This window comes from Pleurodeles waltl, chromosome 8, assembly GCF_031143425.1.
Source record: "Pleurodeles waltl isolate 20211129_DDA chromosome 8, aPleWal1.hap1.20221129, whole genome shotgun sequence".
In the NCBI taxonomy this organism is placed as follows: Eukaryota; Metazoa; Chordata; class Amphibia; order Caudata; family Salamandridae; genus Pleurodeles; species Pleurodeles waltl.
This window is the reverse complement of record NC_090447.1, coordinates 1,503,044,244-1,503,067,899: the sequence shown is the minus strand read 5'-3', so window position 1 is coordinate 1,503,067,899 and position 23,656 is coordinate 1,503,044,244. Positions and strand designations below refer to the sequence as shown.

The 23,656-nt window shown below is 49.2% G+C and overlaps 1 protein-coding gene across 4 annotated transcripts in view; it reads right to left on the bottom strand.

The window, feature by feature from the left end:
* B4GALT4 (beta-1,4-galactosyltransferase 4) overlaps nucleotides 1–7,741 on the bottom strand; it is a 163,384-nt gene extending 155,643 nt beyond the window's left edge. For all 4 annotated transcript variants that reach the window (XM_069202770.1, XM_069202773.1, XM_069202771.1 and 1 more), the window contains exon 1: nucleotides 7,550–7,741. The gene's annotated coding sequence lies outside the window, so the exon portion shown is untranslated. The remainder of the gene's footprint in view (nucleotides 1–7,549) is intronic.
* Nucleotides 7,742–23,656: the final 15,915 nt, after the last annotated feature.

Sequence of the window (23,656 nt, the reverse complement as noted above, 5' to 3'; positions counted from 1 at the left end):
AATCCCCCTCTAAACAATGAGACAACTAAGCGGGACTGGTTGATCATGGAGACAGTGGAAGGAGCTTTCTATTATCCGGAGAAAGTGTGGGGGGGGGAGATTTGCCGGGCCAGCAACTCATGGACTTATGGCAAGCTTCTAATTCCGTCTTACATGAGACAGTCTGACCGGCATCTTTCAGAAAGAATCATCTTTATACTAGTCACAGGGCCTACTGGACGCCTGCCCAATGATCTAAGATTGTGCAAGGAGTGGTTTTAGCCTATAAAAAGTGTGTCCTGGATAGTGCAGATAATCTCCATATGTTTGTGAGCGGTCCCCAGTTGTCTAAATTTTGGGGTAAGGTGGAGGAGGTAATAAGGGAGATATTCTCGATCAATTGTCAACTTGGCCCCTCCCTGGTTATGTTTGGCTTACTTCAGAAACAAACTCAGTTAACAATTAAGAGGGGAAAGAAGAAGCTGCTGTTTTATATCATCCTCCTGGCTAGAAGAGAAATTTGTAGAAAATAGGTGTCGGTCTCCCCCCGACATTTCAGGAGTGGTTAGAGGCGTTAATATACAACTTTACGATGGATATGAAGAGGGGGAGGGAAGAGCAAGAGCTTTGAGCTCCTTTCACAGTCTGGTTGGAAGGTTCGCATTTTTTATTTTCCTTCTTGGGACCTTGATTGGCCGATGATTACATTGCTTTTGATCCTAAGTACATTTTGTGGATCTCATACAGCACATGATCAGTGATTCAGCTCTGTTCTCCGGACAGGAGCCTCCTCATGGAGAGAGGTAAAGAGCGGTTGGAGGATGCCTGAGGTTTCGGGGGGGCCCCCTCTGAGTCAAACTATGGTAAAGGAGGAAAAAAAAAAAAAAAAACAACAGTCAAAATACTGATTTTGTTCCCACTTGTGACCACTGGTATATTAAGGAGATATATGAACTTTGTCACAAAATGTCAGTATGTAAAATTCAATAATATTATCCATTAGGCCCAGAATTATAGTTAGGATACACAAACAGCTCTACAATTAAAAAACAAAGTTAATTTCATGTTGAAATGTATTTGTTATGTTTGGGTCCCTTTATGAGCCACAAACACAAGATTGTGAATCTGGCAATCCACTGCTATGATGTAGCAAAAGATGTTACACACTGTTGCTAAACTATAAATAAATTCCAGGCTGCCCTGACAGCCCTCTCTGAAGAAGCCTGTCAGTGCTCTGGTGACATTCTGCTCTAATGGAAGGCAAAGGGCATCATTTTAGAAGGGGAGCGTGGATGGCACAGTGGGGGAGGAATTGGGTGGCTTGATATCAGTTATATTTAGACAGGGAAGAGGCAATATGCTAGGTATAGCTCCAGATTACTCCTCTGTCCCTGCATAACAGATGAAAGCAGGGGAAGGGGATTTTGAGGACCATACGTAACATAACATTATAGATGAAGAAAAAGTTAACAACAGGGATGTTTCTCACCTTGGGATTCAGAGTTATATCATATACAACTCTTTGCGTTGCCTATTTGACCTCGCTCAGAACAGGCAGATCTAAAATGTACTTTCATATACACAGCTAAATACAATGCATCAAATTAGAAATATGAACAAAAATTCAGTTGACAAAAAATATAAATCCCTTCCTAGGTTTGCCTAGCAAAGATTCTTAAAGTACAAATCTTCTACCACTAGGGTTTTCTAGTGAGGAGGCAATAACAAAACCCTGGCCTCCTATGGTATTACCAAATTACCTGTTTACAAACTGCAACACAGTGTCATAGCATTACTCCCTTAAAAGACTATCGGCTCTACATATACACTTCACCATAAATAAGTCAGAAAAAAAAAACATTATAGTAACTTTTCATAATAAACAGATCAGACCTCCGTTACCAAACATATGGCATCACTGGTTTGACTAAATAACCAACCCATACACACTGTATCAAGTACAAGCTTTCAACAAGGCATACAATCCACTGGCCTGCACTTTCAGGAGAGGTACACAACTTATGCCCAATCAAATGCCTTATCTTAATAATACTTCTTAAATGTTTTTTTTTTTGAGTGAATAAATACTAGTGACAGCTGTGCAGTGAAGCCAGGCATAAGAAGCGATATGAATTTTTGGACATGATCAATTTGCAGAGGTTCAAACGTGTCTTGGTGAAATGCCTGAATTTAAGACTTAGAAAATCAATAAATCTGAATCAAAACGTGAAAAAACAGATGGAAATGTAATTCGGTCTATGTAAGCAACAATTTGACAGACAACTTGAAAGTGTCTGCATTTTTTAATGCTGCATTTTGTTTTAAGGTGTACTTACCAAACCGTAATGTATGATTAACCTAATCCCAAAATCAATTGTCCATGTCATTGTATTTAAACGTGGCTCACTCAGAGGGTCAGGTAGTTAACTGTGTACTTTCTCTATGGCAGCTAGGGCTGTTCGCACCACTGCCCTTACTGTTTTTAATGAACACATCCGTCTTCCAGTCATGTTACAACCACTCCCTTTAAAGTATTTGACGAACACATAAGTCACTCCACAGCCCATTCTTTCCCATCTTCTGCTTCTCACACCACAACGCTGATACTATTTGCAAAGCAGAACTGGCACTCCATAGTCCTCTCTACAGTATACCAGCAGCTGCTCCTCACCCCACTGCTCTTAAAGTAGTTACTGAAGACATCAGCCCTCTGCTCCGGACACCATTGCCCTCATAACATTTACTAATAACATTTTTATTTACTAATTAAACTCAAGTATTAATACAAGGTTCGATTCTGAGTAACAAAGCCCACCTAATAGTCCAAAAATACAAAGGCATCAACTTTGGAGTACGCAATAAAGCTGGCAAAATACTTGCGCCTTATTTAAAACAGACCCATCAGAAGACAAGAATAACTTCTATAACCAACGAACATGACGTCACATTGGCAAACGAGAAGGACATCCTAAATGCCTTCAAAGAATATTACCATACCCTCTAATCCAAAAGTAATAACATCTTATAATATATGCTTAAACAACCTCAACAAAATTAATGTATCGAAGATAGATGAATCAACGAAAGAATTACTAGAACAGCCAATGTCTCGCAAAGAAGCCATAAACGTGATTAAAACAATGAAAGCCAGGAAGGCACCAGCCCAATGGCTTCCTGGCGTCATTCTATCAAATTTGGGGTACCTCCCTAATCACTCCCTTAGAAGACTTATTCACCCACTTCTCCTCCTCTGGCTCTGTGGAGGGCTCTGCCACTGAAGCAACCATAATTGTTATACCCAAAGAAGAAAAAGACCCATCCAATTCCACGAACTATCGAGCCATATCCCTCATAAACACAGACTGCTAAATATACACAAAGATCCTAGCCCTCAGAATAGAGCCCATACTCAAAACATAATGCATCCTTCTCAATCAGGATTTACCAAAGCAGATTCAGCGCAGATAATATCAGACTTTTTAGCCATGCAACTGAAATATGCAAAATATGCTCAATAGCATTAGATGCAGAGAAGGTCTTTGATAAGGTATCGTGGACCTTCCTCCAAGCCTCACTCACCTCCTTCAACTTTGTCACTGCTCTCTCAAAAATGATCCTTGCTCTGTACAAAGAACCGAAAGCTAGAATACACATCAATAGAAAACTGTTAAATCCCTTTCCCCTCCAACAAGGATTCAGACAAGGATGCCCTCTCTCCCTCATTTTTCTACTAACACTAGAACCCCTACTTACACTGATCACAGAAAATCCATTCATCCCCTGTATCCCTTTCTCATCAGGCCCACAAAAACTAACCGCCTACGCAAAAGACATTCTCCTTTTTACCACCCAGGAAGACTCAGCGTTGCCGCACATCATAGCCACTATAAACGACTACTCTAAGATGTCAGGCTACTGCCTCAACAAGGAAAAGACAGAAGTTCTTCCTCTCAATGTGTACTGCAACAACTCACAAAGTAGCCCCTATGGACTCAAATGGGCCCTAGATAAGATAAAAAACCTCTTATATGGTTCACCTATAACCTTAAAGACTCTATTGATGGCACTGAGAAAAATATGTTAGAGAATATCAAAGAAAGTTTAGACAAATGGTCAACCAAGTTCATTACTTGCTGGCATAGAATAATCTATCAATATGATGATTATCCCTCTCATTACCTTTTTAATCAGCATGTCCCCCATATAGCTCTCAGGCACCCTTTTTACTAAAATAGACACAATACTTACCGAATTCCTCTGGAAGTCTAAAAAATCCAGAATTACCCTAAAAAAAATGAGACTTCCTAAAAAACTTGGGGGCTTAAACTTACCTGACCACCGGAGATCCCAACATGCCGTCCTACCGAAACAGAGGAGCCACTGGCTCTAACCACCTCCGACCCCTCGCCACCGTGGCTCGCTATTGAAACTGCCCTCAATAGACCCTTATGCCCCACTTCATTTCTAACCTTCAAAAAAATTAAAACACATCACTTTATAAAAACGTTATCCGGCATAGGCACTCTGGAAAAATGATAACAGACTACCCAACAAAATTAAACACTCCTTCCCAGCCTTGCTATAGCACAATGAAAACTTAAAACTAGAAGAGAGAACAAGGTATATAGAGAAATGGGCAGGAAACGATATTCTACTGGTGAGAGATATCAGCAGCACCTCAGAACCCATACCGTTTTCTCAAATTAAAGACACATTTTACCTAAACGACCTAGACTTTTACCTTAAAATAAAATCACTTATAGCCAAACAAACTTCCACCCTCCCCCACCCGATCTACTCAACACATTAGAAAAATTTACCAAAAGGCAGTCACCTAGCTTCCAAACTGTACTCCCTCCTAAAACACATGCTAATGGAGTGCACCTGCATAAAAACGTTCTGGCAGGACATTAGTAATACAATATTTTAAATACTTCATACAAAACAGACTCCTACTTTAGCCTCTATTGCACTGGGCATCCTCCCCACTGAAATTAAACTGGCATTAAACAAAGAGGACCATCTCCTGAGGGGCATTCTAGTCACAATACGCCTTAAAGTTATCCTGAATTAATGGAAAGACTCATCCAAACTATCCCCCTCAAACATGGTGGGAATGGGTCCAATTCACTGGCACTGCCTGCAACTCACTAACCTTAGAGTTGAAGACAACACCAATGAAGAATGGTAAACTCCGGTGCCATCTAGACAACTTTATGTCTCACTCGCCTTTGTAACCTCGATCATCTGATCATTCATGCATTCACTCATTCTCCCAGCCTCACCCTCCGCTCCCCAGTCTCCCACCCTCTTCTCTCCCTATCCTGCCCTCCTTCCCCATACACTCCCTACTTTTAATATGTTATTTAATGTTTCTATTGTATACATTTTGAATACAATGCTCTTAAAATAAAAATAAACAAATACTGAACAAACAAATCACAGCCCTGCCTCCATCACAGCTATGTTAGTGGCACTGCTGCCTTTATACCAGTTACTAGGCATGCCAGCCTCTCCAGAGCCTGACAATATACAGGGGCGTAGCTTGGCCAGTTAGACTGGGCAGTGTGAGCTTCAGATTTTAATGTTGACATACACAGAATGACAAGCACAGTGCGTGAGAGGGATGCAAGGGGTAGAGGAATAGGAAAGGAATGCGGACTGCTAGGGGTACTAAGTGTGAGAAAACACAATATTTTGTAAAATAACCAATAGTTTAAAAAAAAAATCGAAACAGAGTGTGTGTGCTGTGTGTAAAAATGATTGGTGAAATCCGACAGACACCCGACTGAAAGCACTTGTAACTGACCATTTACCAGCAAATATATTTAAATGGGTGTATAACACCCCAAACAACTCCCACCCCTAGGGTGACCAGACGTCCTAGATGTCCCCGGACAGTCACAGTTTTTAGAGGGGTGTCCCGACGCTTCTCTTAATTTTAAATAAATGTCCCGTTTTTTTGGACAAAGATCAGATTATTAAATAAATGTCCAGGTTTTTGGGACACACGTCAGATCATCTAGGGAAGCATAAATTAAAGAGGCCTAAAAAGTATGAAATAATTAAAGTATTTTATCTGTTACTGTCAGACAACGCAGTCCCCTGTCTGCTCCCAGCAGAGAGACAGAGTGGGGAGCACAGAGATGTGTGGGAGGTAAGGCCATAGATAATTTTATATATGTGGTCCTGTAAATGTGTGTGTATAGATAGATAGATAGATAGATAGATAGATAGATAGATAGATAGATAGATAGATAGATAGATAATGTGTGTGTGTAAATATACACCCACATATAGGCACACATTCACAAAGCTACGCACAAAAACGGGACAGGCCAGACATAAAAGTGAGAGTTACGGGTTTAGTTCTTCTTTTATGTCTACTCTGTCCCGGTTTTTGCTCTTCAAAACCTTGTCACCCTACCTACCCCTGGGAACTACGCCCCGGACAATATACAACACTGCCCTTACAGCATTTATTTAACATATCAGTCAGGAGTCAGTACGTTCTCCATCCCAGACTCTGCTCCTCATACATGCAAGAAACACATCAGCCTTTCTTTTCGCCTGTGGTACTGCCCTCCACGCGCCTACACTTGCAGCATCTACTGAACAGGTCACTCAGTCCTCTGGTATCTCTGCCTCTGATGCTTGTAACGTGTGTTGAAAATACCAGCTGCCCCTCAGCCATATGTATCTATAAAGTGCTTGAAATGGAAAAATAGAACAGAGTACCTGCCTATTTATGAGAAGTACCGGTACTCTCAAATTAAAGGTATTACGTTTTTCCCAAGAAGTGCAGGTACCCTCCCTCTCGAAATAAAGTGCCGGTACTCAGTACCCGCCCATTTAAAGCACTGTCTGTAGATACCACCTTCTGCCCCTCGCATCCCTGCCCTCATAACATTTAATGAACACAGCTCTCAGTCCACGGTATTCCCTCAATCGGGGAAAGAGATCTCCCTCCACAGCCCTGTGACAACTACTGATGCTCACAGAGCTGGTTTTATAATGTTTACTCAACACATCAGTCCCTCCATATCCGCACATCTACCCCAGAACCCGCACCCAACCCCACTACCAGAGTAATGACACGTAGTGGGCACATCAGTCACTCCACAGCCCTGCCTGAGTCACAGTCTCTGCTCCTCACAACACTGCCCTTTTGTAGTTAGCTGTCCACATCAGCCTCTCCACAGCCCTGTCACAAGCCCTCCTCCTCTCTCCACTGCCCTAGTAACAACCCTCACTTAGGGGCACCTAGTGGCTGCCCCCACCCAGCCTTCTCACCAGCGTAGCCCAGAAATGGAGGCTGTTTCATCAAGGAAATGCCAAGGGAAAATATAACTCAGCCGGGGGGTCTGGAGGGCACTGGCCTCGTCACTCCACGGAGGGCAGGCGGAGGAGAGTGGGTGACTGAGGGCAGCCGGGCCCAGGCGCCCCACCGGCAGTCAGTGAGAGGGAGGAATGCAGGGGCCCCTCCTCTGACACCCCGAGAAGGGCTGAGAATCCGCCTCGTTCGCCCCAGCAAGGGCAGCTCCGCGGTGCATCCGGAAGGGGCACTTACCTGCAGCCGCGAGGGGTCATCCTGCCCCCGGGGAGTCACGCCATCCCTCACCGCAGCCAGCCGTGGAAGAAGGCGTCCGGCCCGGCTCTGCCTCCCTCCTGCACAGGCCAAGGCTGCCCTCCACGCTGGGGGAGTGGCTCCCCACTCGCCAGCGTGTCTAACGGGCCTCCTCCGCTCCCCGCCCGCCGGCTGCAGACTCCGCCCCGGGCCCTCCTCCCTGCCCGGCCGGGCCTCGGTGCAGGGACTGCAGGCGAGGCAGCGCCGCAGGAGGGTGTCACGGCGCTACAGCACCCTGCAGCATCTGCATGCCAGGGCCTCATTAATGAGCTGTCATTTCACTGTTTTCCCAGTGCAAAAATAATATATATGGAAATGGCTAGCAATCATAATTTAATTTAAAAAAAAATCTGCAAAAGAAAATCATAATTTTCACATTTCAAATTACTTTTATTTCTCTTTCTAAACCCAGTTGTGCATTTTCAAGTCCCACTGGTTGCTTAATAGCAGAAATGTGTCCGAATTTTATACCGAGAACATATTACAGAGCATACATGCCAGCAGTCCCAATTTAGGCAAGACACTCATAATTTTATCAAAATTACTTCATTTTAGTTTTTCTCTCCTTAAAACGTCTCCCCTACAGTGCAAGTGGATGGATGATTGAAATTCCCCCAGTGTATTTTTCCAAATCTCCTTATCTGTTCCCAAATGCTGACAAGTATGTTGTTAATAGCATACTACAATGTATAGTTTTCACTCGTAGAAACATTCTGCAGCCCTTTCATTTTAGTTATTTGTTCCTTGCAGGTTTTGCTTTGGCTGTCCTTTTTTCCATGCTTCATGTTATTTCTTTCCTGCTGTCTTTGTTCTCCCCTTTCTTTTTATTTATTTTCTTATCATTTTTTTCTTTTGTACTCTTTTCCATCGTTCTTCCTTTTTGCTTCCCATCTGTACTCTCTTCATTTGCGTTCCATTCCTCCTTCCCTCTCTCCCAATCTCTCTCACGCCATTTGCTTGTTACTTATTTTGTCTTGACTATTTAAATAATTTCCCCTTCTGTCTCTCACCTTTTGGCTTCTTCGACAAACTTTGCCCCTCATCCCACAGCGTCATCATGGTAATTACTGTTGCCACACTGAGCCATATTGCGAAGTTAGAAAGGGCAGTAAAACAATGCATTCTCCTCCAGTGGCCCCCGCTCAAGCTGATAGAGCAGGTGCTTTACTACTCCCTTGCCTGAGGCACATCCATCTCTCACACAAGGTCGTCCGCAATCATAGGTTCATTGTTTGAGGTGCACGTACAGTAACATCTGTCTCACGCCCACAGCCTCTTGCATGTCAGTAGAGTAATGTCACATGTAAAGGTCTGCCACGCAGGTTGTCCCCTGCGGAAACCTAGATAGGGAGGGAGTACGACAGGTATCCTTTCTAGGATAGCATGTTGGAAAAATGGAGGCACACCAAATGTACCTGACATATGCCTTCAAAAGACCTTAAGACAGTTGTCACATTCTTTCAGGTAGACAGCACTTTCCATTGCGGTAAATAAGAAAGGACTGGAGGCCAGCTGTATCCAGGGGTGGAGCTTGTGGACATCAATGTCTGATTAGCTTATTTGGGGAGCGTGGTGGTCATTTGTGCCAGAATGCAACCGAGGCACTTGATACAAAGAGTACAGGACACTTTAAATGCTACAAACATTTTAAAGTCACTATGTTGCTAGTAATTAGTACAGAAGCTAATGAAAAAAAAAATCCAGAGTCCCCAGAAGAGATTAACCTTTGCCTTTCAGTGAGCTGGGGAAGTTTGACATCTTGTTGCAATTACTTTGTTGCATAATCAATTCCCACAAAACCGCATCCAGAGTCATAGATGAGTAATATTGACAAATACATACAAGAGTTAATCAAAATGACCAAAAACCTGGTAATCCTCATCCCAGAAATGGCCCAGTGACTTGGCACTTTTGATGTATTTAAAAGGGCTGCCACTCCTAAATTTGAAGGTGAGAAAATGGGCAACCTGAAGAATATTATACGCCAAAGAGTTACCTGCCCTCAACTAAAGATCTAACATGAATGTCTAAATGTCAGAAATAATCTCTGAAAAGCATGACTTTTCTTTTGCAAACGTCTTCAGAATGGTCATTGGTAAAACACGTACATCTTTGTAGTAAGGATCTTAGGCCCTCATTACAACCCTGGCGGTCGCTGTTAAAGCAGCGGTAATACCGCCTACAGGCCGGAGGAAAAAAAAATGGACTCACAACCATGGCAGAAACCGCCAATATAGACAGCCACTTTAACACTCCGACCGCCACGGCGGTAGAAACAAACACTGCGGCGGTAACCACCAACAGACAGGCGGAGGACAAAGTACAGCCCACTGTATTCCAACATGCCTATCCGCCACCTTTTCCAGGCGGAACCAATGCTATCAAAAGCACGGCGGAAACAGTACACAGAAGGGAAACCACTCACCTGTCAACACCCAGCGAGGAACCAGGACGTCATGGAGCCCGAGTTACACGTCCTGCCCATGCTGGTCTTCCTCCTTCTGTATCAGGAGCAGGACAGATGCCGTCAACGACCACGGTGAGTACTGCACCTACAACACAGGGTTGGGGTGGAGGGAAAAGAGAGTTACACCCACACGCAACACGCAATACCCCCACCCTCACGCACAACACCATACACACAAATACATGCAGCAACATTACATATACACCCCCTCACCCCCTGGAAGAACACAAGGACAAAAGGAAATGATTGTAACGATTGTAATCAAGAAAAATCAGATAGTGCAAGTTCAAAAATCCGTATATACAAATATGTACACCAACTACACAAGTCCGGATAGTGTTCCAATCATTGTCCGTGGACCAGTGGTCCCAAAATGCATGGGCGAAGCCCACACAAGATACCTGACTCGAAACGGAGAGAACACTACAGGGGCATCAGATAGAAATTAAACAGGCACCTCAGGGGGAAGGGGAGGGGGCACCTCAGTCGGATGAACGCACGGCGCCACTGCTGCACGAGGGGGCTCCATGCCCATTGCTGTATCCTGGGGCGTGCAAAGCCACAATCTCTCAAATCTTTCCAGTGGGTGTTTGCCCACTGCTTTATCCTGGGGAGTGCAAAGCCACAGTCTCTCAATTGGATAACAGTCTCCACTGGTTCTGGAGGGGGCTTTGTGCACAGAGTGCTTTATCCTGCCAAGGACTGAGTTAGTGGATGCCTTTCTCCACTGATTCTGGATGGGGCTTGGTGTCCAGAGTGCTTCATCCTGCCAAGGACTGAGGTAGTGGATGTGATTCTCCACTGGTTCTGGAGGGGGCTTGGTGCCCAGAGTGTTTCATCCTGCCAAGGACTAAGGTAGTGGATGCCTTTATCCACTGGTTCTGGAGGGGGCTTGGTGCCCAGAGTGCTTCATCCTGCCAAGGACTGAGGAAGTGGATGTGATTCTCCACTGGTTCTGGAGGGGGCTTGGTGTCCAGAGTGCTTCATCCTGCCAAGGACTGAGGTAGTGGATGTGATTCTCCACTGGTTCTGGAGGGGACTTGGTGCCCATAGTGCTCCACATGCAGTGTGGCTGATCCCATTACCTCACATGGGTGTGTGTGCCACGAGATTGCCTAGGAACAGGTAGCATGATACGCCATGGAGGCAGAGACATACCCCACCCTGCTGTGGCTTCGCCTGCCACCTGCAGGTGCAAACAGTGATGAGAGTCATGCCTCATGGAAGCTGGGCAGGGTCAAGGAAGTCTCCTCCAGTCTCGGACGGCTGGCCACTGGGGATGGTAGCCATGTCAGCTGTGGTGGCACTGTCTGAGCACATTGCAGGGCTGGTGGCGGTGCTTGCGGCGGTGTCTGTGGCGAGGTGCTGGCGGTGGTGCATGTGTCAGCACCTGTTGAGGGACACAGCAGGACGTCTCCTGCAGCCTCGAACGGGTGCCCACTGGGGAAGATGCTGGGGACTGTTGCTGAGGCCGCAGACGTGCTGGTGGTGGTGCAGATGGCAGTGCAGGTGGCAGTGCAGGTGGCAGTGCTGGTGGCGGTGCAGGTGGCCGTGCTGGTGGTGGTGCAAGTGGCGGTGCAGGTGGCGGTGTCCGCCGCCGTACAGGTTGGTGTAGTGGTTGACAGAAGGAGTGGCTCTAGTCCCTCAGTCGAAGCCACCTTGCCCTGTTCTGACCTGCTCTTCGGCTTGTGTCCCTTCCCCACCTTTGATGTTGCTGCAGGTGTCTTGCCACTGTCCCCTTTTGTTTTGGAGGAGCCCTTGGTGGCTGGTAGGTGCGGCTTCTCCCTCCAGGATGTGGGCACCTTCTTCACCTTGGCAGGTGGCGGAATGTCCTTGGCCTCACTAGGTGGCACACTGGCAGCCCTGGTGGGTGGCGCACTCAATGACACCGCAGTTGCTGGCACCACTGTGCCTGGGGATTTAGTGTCTGAGGTGCTGGGCTGGGACCTGGAAAGGCTGGTCCTAGGGGAAGGACGGGGGGGAGGTGTAGGGAAGAGGTCAATGTTAGCCAGGAAATGCTTCTTAAACACACTGGGACGGGAAGATGGAGGGGGTTTGGGAGTGGAGGAAGAGGTAGTGGTTGTAGGAGGTGTACGTTTGCTGAATTTGGGTGAAGGTGCATGGGCCGGAGGCCGTTGTGAGGTGGATGGCTGTTGGGTGGGTGTGTGCCTGCGTTTGTGTACTTTGGGAGGACAGCTCACAGACACACTGGGAGAGGACACTGGGGATGTGTGAATGGCAGTGGGGGTGGTGATTGCACGTAAGCGGTGTGTGGTGATGGGCGAGCTGGTGATGGATGTAGTGGCTGAGGGTGTAGTGCATGCAGGTGTGAGTGGAGACGAGACAGGGAGGGAGGAGGGGAACATAGTGGAGGCAGTGGATGTTACTGTGTCTGCATGGGGATGGTGCTTGTGTGAGTGCTTGTGGGATGTGTGGTGCTTATGTTTGCCATGTCTACTCTTGTGTGTCGATGTGTGTGCATGCTGGTCTGATGGTGTGCTTGGGATAGGCTGAGGTACAGGGGATGGGGTCTGGGTGGAGGAAGTTGGAGGGGGGAGGCTGGACACAGGGATGCATTTGTTTGTTGCAAATGCCTCTCAACACCCTGGATGGCATTCAAAATTGCAGATTGCCCAACAGTGAGGGATCTCAGGAGGTCAATAGCCTCCTCACTGAGGGCAGCAGGGCTGACTGGGGCAGGCCCTGAGGTGCCTGGGGTGAAGGAGATGCCCACTCTCCTGGGTGAGCAGGCACAGGACCCACGCTGAGGGGCTGCTGGGAGGGCGGTGCTGGTAGGGGGGGTGGCGGCTGTACCTGTTGATGCGGTGGGCACAGAGGTGCCCGCCACCTCAAGGGAGCTCCCATCAGAGGAGGAGTCGCTGTCGCTGGTGTCTGCTCCTGTCCCCGTCATGGATCTCCCCTCGCCCTCCGTCCCACTGGTGGCTTCAGACTCTGTTGCTTCACCCTCCAGGGCCATGTGGGTTTCAGCTCCCTCCTGCTTCGGTGCCACTGCTCCTCCGCCACATGATGCTAATGCACGCAAGAACAGGGAGACAAAACAAAAAGGGTGGGGAAAGACAGAAGAAACACATGTTCAGTGCATGCAACACCACTACCGTTGGCGGACACAACACACAGGGAGCAGCCCTATGCACTAAGCCATGCACTAACAGTTCTTAGCAAAATCACATGCCCATGGGGGACAAGGCCTAAGCCCAATTGCTGCACACCTGGAAGTCACAGGAGCCTGACTAGCTGTAGATGGCTATTACCAGTAGTGGGGTTGGGATGCCACAGAGCCTGCCTAACAAGGGACCTAGCCTACCAAGTTTGCCCTGGCCTAGGGGAACACACAGCCCACTTCGCCCACCCAGACACCTCGTAAAGCGCACTGAGTCACTGAATTAGAGTGTACTCATCCCCTTGTGGCTGCTGTGATGCCCTCAAGCGCCCATCCAACTCCAGATAGGCCACCGCCAGGATCCGGTACATCGGGGGGTCATGGTGCGACAGGCACCCCTTCCATGTTGGGAGGCCATCCCCAGCTGGGCCTCGGCCGTCTTCTTGCTCCAGTGGCGCAGGTCCTCCCATCTTTGACGGCAGTGGGTGCTAAGGCTATGGTAGACCCCCAGGGTCCGGACGTCCTTGGCGATGGCACGCTAAATACCCTTCTTCTGGTGGGCGCTGACTTAGAGGAAAAGTGAAGTAAAGATGGATGTTTCTATCCCGTACATTTCATCTCACGCATAGTCAAACACCTCCCACCCTGGCCCAGACATACATACACACACAATCCTGACATGCTGGCCTGTCCCCCTCCCCACCCTCTTCCATCCACGACACTCCATACAATCATGTGCCATCCACCATGCTCACAGGTTATTCACCTGTTTGTCTGGAGGACCGTACCGTTGCGTGTACTGGGAGAGGACCCCATCCACCAGTTTCTCCAACTCCTCCAAAGTGAAGGCAGGGGCCCTTTCCCTGGACACTGTTGCCATTGTCGCTTTCAGACACAGGTCACAGCAGCACTTGCAGTGTAGGTCCTCTCCTGTTGAAGGTCAGGTATCAAGTGAGGGAACAGTAAGAAAATGGTGGCCATGTCCGCGGCAGTGCGCACCGTCACCGCTGGCGTACATCGTCATTGGCCCCTGGGACCCATAGGGCCCAATGTTAACCAATGCTGAATTGCGCTGCGTTCTTCGACTGCCTACCGCGATGGTGTACAACGCCAGCGTAGTTACCTCATTTGCGGTTGTCCCACCTTACAGGTCAGGCAGCCGCCATTTCAGGGGGCCACATGGCAGGGGAAAAAACTGCGTTACACCTATTTAGGCCTGGAATACGAACAGATAAAGTCACATTGCAAATTTCCAACGTTTTACCAAATAACACATTGTGATACCTAAGTGTTGGATGACCCTCTGCTCGCTGTTCTCCTCCATAGGGCACGGCTGCTGGGGCAGGTGATGAGATGGCGGCATCCTCCGGTGTACAGACCCCTGGTGGACCTGTCGACAATGGAAGAGAGACACATCATTATCACTTACAGACTTGATCGTGCAACAATCCTGGAACTGTGTGCCCAGTTGGAGCCAGACCTGATGTCAGCTATCCACCAACCCACAGGAATCCCCCCTCTTGTGCAGGTTCTATCTGTACTCCATTTCCTGGCCAGTGGGTCTTTTCAAACAACAGTGGCCATGGCATCAGGGATGTCCCAGCCAATGTCTCAAACGTGTTGTCCAGAGTGTTGTCTGCCCTGCTGAAACACATGCGCAGCTATATCGTTTTCCCTCAGGTGGAGGATTTGCCCACAGTGAAAGGTGACTTCTATGCCCTGGGACATATCCCAAACATCATTGGGGCCATTGATGGTACACATGTGGCATTTGTCCCCCCGCAGGAATGAACAGGTGTACAGAAACCGGAAAAGCTACCATTCAGTGAATGTGCAGATGGTGCGTTTGGCAGACTAGTACATCTCCCGTGTGAATGCCAAGTATCCTGGCTCTGTGCATGATGCTTACATTTTGAGGAATAGCATCATCCCTTATGTGATGGGGCAACTCCAGAGGCACCGTGTGTGGCTGATAGGTGAGCCCAAGGTCCCAACACAGTTGACATAGGTGTCTGGCTATGGGGTTGTCCCTAAGGGTTAGTGTCTGTCTAACAGTTGTCCCTCGACATTTACAGGTGACTCTGGTTACCCCAACCTGTCATGGCTACTGACCCCAGTGAGGAATCCCAGGACAAGAGCAGAGGAATGCTACAATGAGGCACATGGGTGAACTAGGAGGATTATAGAATGCATCTTCGGCCTCTTGAAGGCCAGATTCCGGTGCCTCCATCTTACAGGTGGCTCCCTATACTACTCACCGAAGAAGGTGTGCCAGATAATCGTCGCCTGCTGTATGTTGCACAACCTGGCTTTGCGATGCCAGGTGCATTTTCTGCAGGAGGATGGGCCAGATGGTGGTCTTGTGGCAGCTGTGGAGCCTGTGGACAGTGAAGAAGAGAAGGCAGAAGAAGAAGATGTAGACAACCGAAACAACATCATCATGCAATACTTCCAGTGAGACACAGGTAAGAAGATGTAACTGCTTCCCACATCTCATACTATTGTTAGAGCTAGCATAAGTCTGTCATTTTCACTCAGTGTATGGACCCTGACTTGTTACTTTGCCTTTCCATTTTACAGATCTGGGTCCCACTTTGTGCCCCCTGCTATGTTTACTGCTGGCCTACAGCTGTGTTACATTGGTATGTGAACAAGTACATTGACATTGCTATATTCCAGAGGTTTTGCAATTACACATTTGTGAAAGCAAAGACTGACTCCAGATTGTTTTGTGATTCAAGGGTGTTTATTTCGGTGCAAATAAGCGGAGGGGGGTGTGAAATGGGCTGGGGTGATGGTGGAGGAATGCCCATGGCAGAGTCCAGTTTATGTGTTTCACAGGTGCATTGTCCAATGGGGCATAGGAAGTGGAGCAATGGCAGTTTAAGGTGGACAGGGTGTCAAAGTGGGGCAGAAGGGTGACATTCAGGGGGGTCTTATTTCCTGGCGGGGATCTTGGCAATGTTCTCTGTCTTGTTCCTGGATCTCAGGGACCGTTTGCGGGGTGGTTCTCTTTCTGCAGTGGGTGGGGTGCTGGTGGCCTGTTGTTCCTGTGGCGGTGCCACCTGTCCACTAGCGCCGGTGGAGGGCTGTTCATCATCCAGGCTAGTGTCAAGGGCCCGTTGGTGTGCCACTGTGTCCCTCCTGGTGTTGACAAGGTCTGCCAGCACCTCTGCCATGGTGACCAGGATGGTGTTGATGGACTTCAAGTCCTCCCTGATCCCCAGGAAGTGTTCCTCCTACAGCTGCTGGGTCTCCTGAAACTTGGCCAGTACTGTGCCCATGGTCTCCTGGGAGTGGTGGTAAGCTCCCATGATGTTGGAGAGTGCCTTGTGGAGAGTGGGTTCCCTGGGCCTGTCCTCCCCCATCGCACAGCAGTCGTCCCAGCTTCCCTGTTATCCTGTGCCTCTGTCCCCTTAACCGTGTGCCCACTGCCACTGCCTCCAGGTCCCTGATCGCCCTGTGTTAGTGGGGTTGCCTGGGTTCCCTGTAGTGGTGGACACGATGCTGATTGACATGTCCTGGAGACAGAGGGATGGGCCTGCTGGGTGGGTGCTGTGGCGGTGTTTCCTGAGGGGGGAGGTTCAGTGGTGGTTTGTGACTGTCAGGGGAACCAACTGTCCCGAGGTCCCTGATGGGTCTGGTTGGTCATCTTGATCCAGGCGTGCAGAGCTGCTGTCATCACTGTGGGCCTCTTCTGTGGGGGGACTGGATATGTCTGGCACCTCCTGTCCGGTGACATTGGGTAGGGGTCCTGTTGGGGTATGAATGCATAATCTTAGTATCTGTGTGTGCCATCTTGTGCAATGGGTGAGTTAACCTCTACTCCTGTGCTTGCATTATTGCCGTGGCCCTTGTGTGATTGGGGCATGAGTGAGTCTCTCTACTGGACATGCTTTGGTGATTGGTGGCGATGCATTGGTGTTATATGCAGGGCTTGGTTTTGGGATGTGTGGGTTGTGGTAGTGGGGTATCTGTGGGGTGTTGGGGTGATGGTTGTGAGGGTGAGGGTGGGAGTATGTGTTGGCATGCAGGTGGGGTGGGGGGGATAAAGTAGTTAAGATATGACTTACCAGAGTCCAGTGCTCCTGCTACTCCTGCGAGGCCCTCAGGATGCAGTATTGCCAAGACTTGCTCCTCCCATGTTGTTAGTTGTGGGGGAGGAGGTGGGGGTCCACCGCCAGTCCTCTGTGCAGCAATCTGGTGTCTGGATACCACGGAACGTATCTTCCCCCGTAGGTCGTTCCATCTCTTTCTGATTTCATCCCGTGTTCTTGGATGCTGTCCCACTGCGTTGACCCTGTCGACAATTCTCCGCCATAGCTCCAAATTCCTAGCAATGGATGTCTGCTGCACCTGTGATCCGAATAGCTGTGGCTCTACCCAGATTTTTTCCTCCACCATGACCCTGAGCTCCTCCTCTGAAAACCTGGGGTGTCTTTGAGGTGCCATGATGTGGTGTGGGTGATGTGTGAGGTGCTGTGTGTTGTGATGTGTGAGGGGATGTGTTGGTGTGTGTTGGTTGAGGTGCGTGGATGTTGTATAAGTGATGGTGTTGTGTGTCTGTGGATGCTGGTGTTGTGTTAGCTAATCTCTCTCTCTGGCCTTCTTTCAAAATTTTGGTTGTAAGGGTTTGTGGGTGATGTGGGTGTGCTTTATATTGGATTGGGTGTGTGGGTGTGGTGTGTGTATGTGTACCAGGTGTGTGTATTTTGAATTGTCCAATGTGGTTGTGTTTTGTAAGTGTGTGTGTATTTAGAGCTCTGCAGTGTGTCCTGCCATTGGAATTACCGCAGTTGAAAGACCGCCGTGTTGATTCGTGGGTCGTGATAGTGTGGTCGAATTCTTGTTGGCATGACGGTGTGGGTTTTGGTATTGCCAGTTTATCACTGACTTTTAGTGTGGCGGACTTGAGTGGGAGTCTGTATTGTGACGGATTCCGAGCTGTGAGTCATAATACCTGTAGCGGAATTCCACCGCCGCAACGGTATGTTGACGGTCTTCAGCACCGCGGAAACCGGGATTTACCGCCAGGGTTGTAATGAGGGCCTTAATGCCAGAAAAGACTAACGCTGCAGCAGAATTCTGATTTATAGACAATGGCCCTCATCATGACATTGGCGGTAAATCCCGCTCACCGCCACGGTGACGGACGCCAACATACCGCCACGGTGGCGAATATCTGTTCGCCATATTATTACATACACACACCAATTCGACAGAATACTGCCACATACACAAATCTGCCAGCCCAAAGGTCAGTGTTAAACTGTCAGCACCAACACCCATACCGTTACGCCAACAAAATAACACCCATCATCATGGCCCAGGAATCACCACAGTGGACATTCAGTGGTGGTAAACCATTGGCAGTACACACCGGCATGCTCAGAATGGCCACCCAAATACTAAACTACACAACATTGGCCAATACCAAATACACACACCTGACACTCATACACACACTACACCCACCCATAGCACTATAAAACACACACCCACATCACCCAAACCTTTACGAATACAAATTATTGCCACCAGACTGACATCAAGACCACTGCGACAACTAGACACACACACACCCATACATCCCTCACGCACCCCACTACGCACACCCAACCACAGTACCCAACACCCACACACTTACACACACCACACAAAACCATGTCCCCACAAAGGCACCCCCGTTTCACAGATACAGCAAATATCCATTGCCAGGAAGATGGAGCTATGGTGGAGAATCATGGACAGGGTGATCGCCGTGGGACAGCATCCAAGAACAAGGGACGACATCTGGAAGAGGTGGAATGACCTATGGGGGAAGGTACGTTTCGTGGCAACAAGGCACCAGCTCGCCATCCAGAGGACTGGCGGTGGACCCCCACCTCTTCCCCCACAGCTCACAGCATGAGAGAAATAAGTCTTGGCATTACTGCATCCTGAGCGACTCACTGGAGTTGCCGGAGGCCTGGACACTGGTGAGTCAACATTTACTACTTATTAACCCCCATACTTGCATGCCATCTTACACCCTCACCCTTACTCCCATCATTCCACTCCATCCCACACACTGCACCTACACATATGACTAAACCCAATGCCAAGCCCTGCATGCCATACCAATGCATGGACAGCCCTCACAGCCCTGCATGGACTCCCATCACCAAAGCATTCACAGCATGGAGAACTAACAATCTCACAATATATCACCATACACAATCAAAGGTGGCAGGGCAACAGCAACAATAGAGGGGAAGCTAGGAATTTGCAATATGGCACAGGCATAAAGCATAATTTATCACTTACATCCCGCAGGTGCCCCTGCCAATATCAGCGGAGAGGAGGTGCCACGACTATCCAGTCCCTGAAAAGAAGATGCCCCCAGTGATGACAGTAACTCTGGACTTCTGGATCTGGATCAACAACCTGGACCATCAGGGACCACTGGACAGTCGGTCACCCATGCCCACTCCCAGTCCACCACAGAGCCGCTCCCATCAGAATCCAACACCACAGCACCCACCCTGTGTCCCCAAACCTCTGTCCCCAGGACACGTCAATCAGCAGTGTGCCCACCTGTACAGGGACCCCAGTCCACCCCCAAGACAATCAGGGACCTGGAGTTAGTGGCAGTGGGCACACTGTTCAGGGGACAGGGGCAAAGGGGAACAGGGACTCTGGGAGGCCTGCTGTTCACCAGGGGGAGGACAGGCCCAGGGAACTGACTCTCCAGGAGGCACTCACCAAGATCCCGGGGGCCTAAAAACAATCCCAGGACACGATGGGCCAGATCCTTGACAACATGCAGAAGAACAAGCGGCTGCAGGAGGAACACCATCAGGAGATCAGGGAGGACTTGCAGGCCCTCAACACCACCATGATCTCCATAGCAGAGGTGCTGGCAGACATGGTCAACATCATGAGGGAATCAACAGCAGAGCAGCGGGCCCCTACCACTAGCCAGTCTATTGACCAGCCCCCCACTTCCGCTGCAGCTAGTGGACGGGAGGCCCTGCCACAGGACCCACAGGCCACCAGCACTCCTCCCCCTGCAGAAGGTGAACCACCCCATAAACATTCCCTGCGACCCAGACAGAAGCCAGAGACACTTGTCAAGACCAAGACCACCGCCAGGAAATGAGACTCTCCTGATTGGCCCCCTTGTGTCCCACCCTGTCACCTTGTCCACCTTGAACTGCTCCCCTTCCTATGGCCCCTTGGACACTGGACCTGTGCTACAAACAGACTGGAACAATACCCTGGACTTTCCTCTACCATCACTCCATTCCATTGCGCTTTTCCATCAATTGTATAGCACTACCATAAGCACCCTTGAACACAACTTGACTGATAGTATTTTATGTGTTGAGAATGTGCATTTAGGTTAACAGTCACATCTAGTGCAAATGATATGAACACTGTGATAGCATACAATTAATGACCTCTAACTGTCTGTAGTAATCACATCAGGACACTGTTGTCATATCACTAACATCTGTAAAATGACAAGCCGTAGGTGACAGTAAGTTGAGATGCAACGGAAGTGAATGCCATCATGCTACAGTCACACAGATGAAATCAATAGTCAGAGCAGTGATCCGTTCCACTGTCTCACTTGCATGTCATTGGAGGTATTGACTTATAACTGATGTCCTGTTGTCCACATCCTCATCCTCCTCATCCTCACTGTCCTCATGGTCCACTGCTGCCACAGGGGCATCTCCAGTTTCCTCCTCCTGCAGAGAAGCCACATGTCGTCTGAGGGCCAGATTGTGCAACATGCAGCTTGCAACTACTATCTGGCAGACCTTCCCGGGTGAGTAGCACAGGGATCCACCTGTGAGATGCAGGCACCTGAACCTGGCCTTCAGGAGGCTAAAGGTCCTTTTGATTATTCTTCTGGTTCACCCATGTGCCTCATTATAACGTTCCTCTGCCCCTGTCCTGGCATTCCTCACAGGGGTCAGGAGCCACAATAGGTTTGGGTAGCCAGAGTCACCTGCAAGTATTGAGGGACAAACATTAGCCTGACACAATGCTATGGGGATAACACCTGAAGGCATACACTGACATACAGTGGGTGGGGACTCTGGCTCTCCTATTAGCCACACCCTGTGCCTCTGTAGTTGGGCCATCACATTTTGGATGCTGCTATTCCTCAGGACAAAGGCGTCATGCACTGACCCAGGATACTTGGCTGTGACATGGGAGACGTACTGGTCCGCCATGCGCACCATTTGCACATTAATTGAGTGGAAAATCTTCCAAATCCTGAACACCAGTTCAGTCTGGCGGGAGGGTGAGGGGGGGTACAAACGCAATATATGTACAGCCGGTCGCCCCAACAGGGATATGCCCCATTGCATAGAATCATGCCTTCACAGTGGCCAAATCTTCCACCTGGGGGAAAGCAATGTAGCTCCACATGTGTTTCACCAAGACAATTCCCTTGCCAGCACGATTGAGAACATTGGCTGTGACACTCCTGCTGCCAAGCCCACTGTCGCTTGGAAAGAACCAATTGCTAGGAAATGGAGCACTGATAGCACTTGCACAAAAGGGGGGATACCAGTGAGATGAGGGATAGCTGATATCAGGACAGGCTCCAAATGGGCACACAGCTCTGAGATTGTGGCCCTGTCCAGTCAATAGATGACTATAATGTGCCTGTCCTCCAGTGTAGCCAAGTCCAAAAGCGGTCTGTACATGGGGGGGTTATCTCCTCCTCCTATTCATCTGCAGCAGTAGGTATCTAAGGGGCAGAAGAGTGAGTAGGCTGTCACAATTTGAACAATGGAACCACCACCTCAGTGTACATACAGCATCAATGTGATGAGACAGTGGGAATGGCAATGTATGTGCAATTCTAGGCAAAGACGCAGTTATGGATAATTTGATCGTTGTTCACCACCATGAAATGGCGACCGCCTGTCCTGTATCTTGGGGCAGGTGGAAGTGAGGTAACTCAGCCGACGTTGGGCGTTGTGGCGGAAGGTGGTCTTGCACCGCCGTGCAATTCCTCATTGGCTAATATGGGGCTCTATGGAGTACAGTGGCCAATGGGGATCAGCGCCAGAGCTAACGGTGTACACCGCTGCGGATGTGACCGCCATTTTCTATCTAAATCCTGACTTGTTTCCTGAATTTCCATGAAACAACACCTACACTGCGTGTGCTGCTGTGACCTGTGTCTGAAACCTACCAGGGCCCGTGTGACCGGGGAAAGGGCCCCTGCCTTCACTTCAGAGGAGTTGGAGCGACTTGTGGATGGGGACCTACCCAAGTATGGACTGCTGTATGGTCCTACAGACCAACAGGTGAGTACACCTTGGGCACAATGCATGTGGGAAGGATGCATGGAGATGTGTGTGAAAGCATTGTGTCATGGGGGGAGTGTCTGGTGGTACTGTAGATGGTGGGCGACGGGCGATATGTGTGCCAGTGGAGATGGAAACGGGATTGGTGGGCCATATGTGTGACAGGCTGGATTGTATGTGTAATGGTGTCCTCCAATCTGTATCACCTCTGCAGATCAGCGCCTTTTAAAAGAAGGGATTGTGGCATGCCAAGGACGTGCGGACCCTGGGGGTCTACAGCAGGCGGAGCACCCACTGTCGGAAAAGGTGGGAGGACCTGAGATGCTGGGCACGGAAGACCGTGGAGGCCCAGCTGGGGGTGGCCTCTCAACGAGGAAGAGGTGCCCATCGGAACCTGACCCCCCTGATGGCCTGCATACTGGCGGTGGCCTACTCAGAACTGGATGGGCGCTTGAGGGCATCACAGCAGCCACAAAGGGGTGAGTACAGTGGGAGTTACAACAATAATTGGTAGATGGCATGGGATCCGGGTGGTGGGTGTGAGTTAGTGGATGCCCCTTAATGCCAGGCCAGACATTGCAGGGTGACCCAGCTCAAAGGTAATGGGTATATAGAAAATTCAGGAAACCTGGCTAGGTTGTATTCCATGTCAGACAGGGCTTAGTGGGTCCCAGGAGGACTGCAGTTGGCGGTGTTTGGCCCTCATCTTGCTGTGGCACATAGCCAATTGATTGCCAGTGTGGTGCATAGTGCTCAATCTTGAACCCTTTGTGTGATGGTAATGTGTATGCCAACTGTGGTGTTGGTGCTGTAATTGACCCAGTGTTTCCTCCCCCCCCCCTTTTTTTCTTCTGCCATCCTGTTCATGTGTGCATTGGCATTGTCTGGTGGAGGACCAGAGGCACCGGCGACAGAGAGAGCTGCATCCCACAGGACCCAGGGGGCAGAGTCCACCGACTCCGAGGGAACCAGTGGGACAGAGGGCGAGGGGAGCACCACGGCGGAGACAGGAGGTGACAACAATGAATCAGATACCTCCTCCGATGGAAGCTCCCTGGTGGTGGCGGACACCTCTGTGACCACCCCAGCTGCAGATACAGCCGCCACCCCGTACCAGCACCGCCTTCCCAGTAGCCCCCCAGCGA